We start from the raw sequence: 6327 nt of genomic DNA, 5'->3' as shown, positions 1-6327 counted from the left end.
TTAACAAACCAGTAATTTTTGTAACTCTCCTGAGCCCAATAACTTTAAAACAAAGTAACTTTCCAAGTAGCCATTTAACTCATTGACAGTTCTCTTCCGGCATCCTCACTTAGACAGTCCGTTTCAGGGGTATTTGACACAGCGGTAAAAGTTTTTAAACTCCTTTTCCAGCAGGTTTAGATCACAATTTCAGCCCCCTTCTGCTCCTGCCAGCCAAAAGGGGGAATTTTCAAAGCCAATGTCTAGTTCGCTTGGTTCTTTAAAATCTTTCAAAGGTTGCAGCTTTTAACCTTCTTTGCTGTATGCTTTTTGCAGTCCGGGAAAGGCTGACTTCCTTGCTTTAAAACCAGACCCGTTTTCAGCCAAATTTATTTAAGGTAATTGTAAATCCCAAATTAGTTTCAGTCCTACTCACAGGTTTTAATTTGTAATCCAGATTTCAGGAAGGAATAGGCGCTCTCCGGCTATGGCGATGCGGCTTCGCTTCACGAGCTGGGTGACGACTCTCAGCACCACGCTTCACCCCTGCTGCCGTTCCTGAGCCTTTAAAAAGGCTCCTTTGCGATTTCGGGGGGGGCGCAATGGTGCCCACCGAGTCTCCTTGTTTACAGGCTTCTGCGCCTGTAATTTTTGGGGGTCCCCGCTTCACCGTAGCGGCAGGACCCGAACTCGCAGAGCAGACTCCCTCCGGAGCTCGGAGGGAAATCCGCCATTAACCGATGGCACCGACCGGAAGTCACAATCAGACATTCTGAACTTCTCAAGCAACTGCTCAGTCTTGCCTTTCTGACTGAGCAAGAAACTTCCGTCCTCAGACCTGTCTATCTGAACCCCTAGATAAACTTTCACTGCACCTAGGTTTTTGAGTTGGAAGCGCTTTCCCGGCTCTTTGGCAAACCTTTGCACCTGCTCCTCTGCCTTCGCCACATGGATTATATCATCCACAAAGATCAAGACCAGCTCTTGTGACTCTCCTGACCCTTTCAGGTACAGGCAGCTGTCAGCAAGACTCCTCTTGAAACCCATGCTCTCTAAGGCTTCATTCAGACACAAGTTCCAGTTCCTGGTCGACTGTTTCAGCCCGTAAATGGACTTGTGAAGTTTCCACACTGCATCTGGCCTATTGCCCTCAAACCCTGGAGGAGGAAGCATGTACAACTCCTCCTGGAGTTCTGAGTTCAAATAGGCTACATCCACATCAAAGTGATGCATGTGATGCCCTCTCTGTGCAGCAATGGCTAAGAGCATGTGCAGAGTTTCACTTCTGGAAGTAGGAGCATACACCAGTGTAATGCAGCCGCTTCCACTGCGTGAACCCCCTGGCTACCAGCCTAGCCTTGTACTGGGGTTCTCCAGTTGCTGTGGGTTTAAGACGGTAAACCCAGCGACTGCTCATGGCCTGCTTGCCTGCTGGCAGCATTGTGATGGCGAACACACCTAGAGACTCCATTGAGCTCATTTCTCTCTGCCTTGCCTCTTGCCGTTTCCTGGCTTCTTCTTGAGGCAGCTTCTGAACATCCTCAAAACTCTCAGGTTCACAATGAGCCATACCAACCCACACGCTAGTGTCCTCAAACCTATCAGGTGGCTTTCCCTTAGTAGTGCGAGCTGAACGCCTTGGCACAAATTCAGGTACCCCCTCTGACCCGCTAGGGCCAGCCACTGTGTCCTTGCTCTCAGAGAACTCCCCCTCTGACTTACTGCATCTTCTGTACTTCTCAGCTGGACTTGTGGGTGAGGAAGGTACGCTCCTTTGCTCTAGCTTCACAGCTTTAGGAGAAGCCCTTGACTGTTCCTGCTCTGGGTCGGAACTCTGAGCTTCAGCAGCAGGATCAGTTTCAACCTCTCCCTCATCAGCAGAGTCAAGCAGACTCTCTGACAGAACATCTGGATTCCCATGTATGCGTGTCCATCCACTTTGCTCACAGAACTCAGCACTCCTGCTGACTAGAACCCCAGACTGATTGCCTTCTGGATAGGCAAATCTCCACCCCTTGGTCCCTGGTTCATACCCACAGAAGATCATCTTTTGGGACCTAGGTCCACCCTTTCTGCACTTGGCCTTTGGCACAAGGACCCAAGCCTCACAACCAAACACATGAAAGAAATGCACCTTGGGCTTCTTGCTGTGCAGCAGAAAATATGGTGTGTCCCCTACAACAGAACTGAAAGAACAGTTCAGAGTGAAAGAAGCAGCCTGCCATGCTTCTCCCAAAAAACCTCTGAGGGAGCCCTGTGTCAAAAAGCATCTCCTTTGTCAACTCCTGCAGCGTCCTGTTCCTGGGTTCTGCAATCCCATTCTCCTGGGGAGAATTCGCTACAGTCAACCTGCGGCTTATCCCTTTCTGGCGGAAGAAACTCTGCAGCGCAGACCCGGTGAACTCCCCACTGTGATCTGATTGAAAGCTCTTGACCTGCAGCTGGAACTGCAGTTCAACTGCTGTGATCCAGTCTTTCAGTAAAGCAGCAGCCTCTCCCTTGTGCTTCAGTGTGAAGATCCACCCATTTCTGGAAAAATCATCCACCAGAGATAAAACAAATTTGGCCCAGACTAGCCACTGGCATAGAGAGCCACACAAGTCTGCATGAACTAGCTCAAAAGGTTTGGTGGTTACCCTGTCAGACCTAGGATAACTACACGTTCGAACCTTAACTTTCTTGCAAGCTTTACAATCCAGATATTTGGAACATGCCTTCATCTTGCACCCCTCAGGTGCAACCCTCAGGTGGGATCTTCTTCACTTACCCCCAGTTGACATGCCCCATTCTCTGATGCCAAAGATGATGACATCCATCATGGATGGGAACGTTAGCACACTGTGCTTGTGCTGACTCAGTGGTACCTGTACCTGCAATAGACATTTCTAGCACAAACAGCCTGTCTTTGCACTCAGCACTGATCAGCTGTCGCCCACCTCTGGAAATGGAACACATATTATTTTCAAAAAACACTTTGAACACATCAGCTACAAGAGTGGAAACAGAAAGCAAACAGCACTGCATTTCTGGCACAAAGTAGGCTTGAATCTCCTCCTGAAAGAAAGAATGAAACACAGAGCCAGACATGGTTAGTTCACGTTTGGAGCCATCTGCCAGAGAAACAGACTTCCCAGATTTCGCAGCCTTGCAGTTCCGCAGAAAACCACCAGATGGCACTAGGTGATGTGAGGCACCACTGTCAATCACCCAGCTCAGCACGTGTTCCTGGTCACAGTCCTTCACCTTTGCCATGGAAACAGCCAGGTGCTGATGTGAAGTCATTTCTTTGCCAGCTCCCTTGGGACCTTTGCGAGCTTTCCCACTTTTGCTCCCGGCCGTTATCTGCTGGTTGCCATGGGAGAGGGCCTGGAGCCTCCACTGGACAATTCCGGACCAAATGGTTTTCCGACCTGCACCGGAAACAACGGCGAGAGGAAAAAGCTTTCACTGTTTATTCACTTCTCCCTGCACCCCCACTCTTGGATGCAGCAGAGCCTGGGCCTGCTCGCACCCCAGATTTCTGCCGGCATAGCTCCTCATCACAGAGTCTTCCCGAGACAAAGTCCAGGTTCAGCTGTTGGGCAGGCATAGACTCCAAGGTTAAACAAAACGTCTCATTGCTCCTGTCCAGTGAGCTCAAGAGAACATAGACCTTTTTTTTTTATATAATAATTTTTATTGCATTTTTTTCCAAATTGCAGATAAAACAGAAAAGAGAAAGAACATAGAGAATAGAAAGAAAGAAAAGACAGAAAATCACAACCATTTCAACAACTTATTTCAAATTTCTATCGGACTTCCCCACATCTCCCACATAATGCATTCTTGACAATAAAGTTATCAGCAAATTATAACCTTGTTTCATGTGTTTCTTTGTACTTTCAATTGCAGTTTAAGTTTAAATCTCTTATTTTCCACTTACTCTAAAAATATAACACATTATCATTTTTACCCATTTAAACTTTGATTTTTTCATAAATATTATCCAATTTCATATATACTCCACTTTCGTTGCTGGGGCTAATATTCCAAGTCATGCGGCATCTTAAGATTCATATAACTTATAATACTTTTGCAAATAGTCCTTAAATTTTTTCCAATCCTCCTCCATTACTTCTTCTCCCAAATCTCGGATCCTTGCAGTCATCTCGGCTAGTTCCATGTAGTTCATCAATTGCGTCTGCCAGTCCTCCAGTGTGGGCAAATCTTGAGTCTTCCAATGCTTAGCAATAAGAATTCTTGCTGCTGTAGTAGCATACATGAAAAAAGTTCTATCCTTCTTTAACACCTTCTGGCCGACAATGCCCAGAAGGAAGGCCTCCGGTTTCTTGGGGAAGGTGTACTTAAACACCTTTTTTAACTCGTTATAGATCATTTCCCAGAAGGCCTTCAATCTTGGACAAGTCCACCAAAGGTGAAAGAATGTCCCCTCAGCTTCCTTACATTTCCAACATTTATTATCGGACAAATGGTATATCTTAGCCAGCTTGACCGGGGTCATGTACCACCTGTATACCATTTTCATAATATTTTCTTTCAGAGCATTGCATGCAGTAAACTTCATACCGGTGGTCCATAACCTCTCCCAGTCTTCAGACATGATATTATAACCAATGTCCTGAGCCCATTTTATCATAGCTGATTTAACTGTCTCATCCTGAGTGTTCCATTTAAGCAGCAAGTTATACATTCTCGACAATAACTTGGTCTTTGGTTCTAACAACTCTGTCTCAAGTTTCGATTTTTCCACCTGGAATCCTGTTTTTTTGTCTAGCTTAAAGACCTCATTGATTTGGGCATAGTGTAACCAATTTTGCACCTTATCTTTTAGTTTTTCAAAGCTCTGCAACCTCCAATTACCTCCAATGTTTTCTATTATTTCCCAATATTTCGGCCAGCAGGCCTCCATATTGGGTTTTTTCCGAGCCTTGGCCTCTATTGGTGATATCCACCTCGGAGTTTTGCTTTCCAATAAGTCTTTGTATTTTTTCCAGACCATATATATTGCTTTTCTGACAATATGGTTTTTAAACATTCCGTGTGTTTTTCCCTTGTCATACCACAAATACGCATGCCAACCTAGCGAATTATTAAAGCCTTCCAGATCTAGGACATCAGTGTTTTCTAACAGAATCCAATCTTTCATCCAGCAGAAGGCCGCAGCTTCATAATATAACCTTAAGTCTGGCAGGGCAAACCCCCCTCTCTCCTTTACATCAGTTAGTATTTTAAACTTTATTCGGGGCTTTTTGCCCTGCCAGACAAACTTAGAGATGTCCTTCTGCCACTTTCCAAAACATTCCACTCTGTCCACAATCTGCAAGGCTTGAAACAAAAACAACATTTTTGGCAAAACGTTCATTTTTATAGCTGCAATTCGGCCTAACAAGGATAATTTCAATCTTGACCAGATTTCTAGGTCTTTTTTAACTTCTGACCAACATTTCTCATAGTTGTCTTTAAATAAGTTCAAGTTCTTAGAAGACAGATTGACCCCCAGGTATTTCACTTTTTTAACAATGTTTAGTTCTGTTTCCTTCTGAAACCCCTCTGTTTCAATAACTGTCAAATTTTTCCCTAACACCTTAGTTTTTTGTTTGTTCAGCTTAAAACCCGCCACCCGACCAAATTTCTGAATCAATTCCAAAACTCTTTTTGTACTAGATTCTGGCTCCTGTAATGTTAAAACCAAGTCATCTGCAAATGCTTTCAGTTTATATTGTTTCGCTCCGACCCGTATTCCTTGTACCTGCCGATCCTTCCTTATCATGTTCAGCAAAACCTCCAGGACTGAAATAAACAATAAAGGGGAAAGGGGGCACCCCTGACGTGTTCCTTTTTCAATATGAAGTTCTTCTGTCACCACATTGTTCACTATCAACTTAGCTTTTTGTTCTGAATAGATTGCTTCTATTCCATTCTCAAACCCCCTTCCCACTCCCATCCCTTCCAAGTTTTTCTTCATGAATTTCCAAGAAATATTGTCAAAGGCCTTCTCCGCATCAATAAAAATTAACACTGCTTTAGTGTTAATATCTGTTTGTAAAAGTTCCAGAATATCAATAATATTCCTAGTGTTATCAAACAAATGTCTACCTGGGAGAAAGCCGGCTTGGTCCTTATGAATTACTTCATTTAATACTTTTTTAAATCTATTAGCCAAAATATCTGCAAATATTTTGTAATCCACGTTTAGGAGTGAGATGGGACGGTAGTTCTTAAGTTGAGTCTTTTCAGTTTCCACTTTAGGTATCAGTGTGATGAATGCTTCTTTCCACGTATCTGGTGCCCTCCCTCCCCCCATAATCTGGTTGCAAACCTCCATTAATGGTTGTATCAAGTAGTCTT

This window comes from Podarcis vaucheri, assembly GCF_965113315.1.
Source record: "Podarcis vaucheri genome assembly, chromosome: W".
In the NCBI taxonomy this organism is placed as follows: domain Eukaryota; kingdom Metazoa; phylum Chordata; class Lepidosauria; order Squamata; family Lacertidae; genus Podarcis; species Podarcis vaucheri.
The sequence above is the reverse complement of the archived record's forward strand: the minus strand, read 5'-3'. Positions refer to the sequence as shown.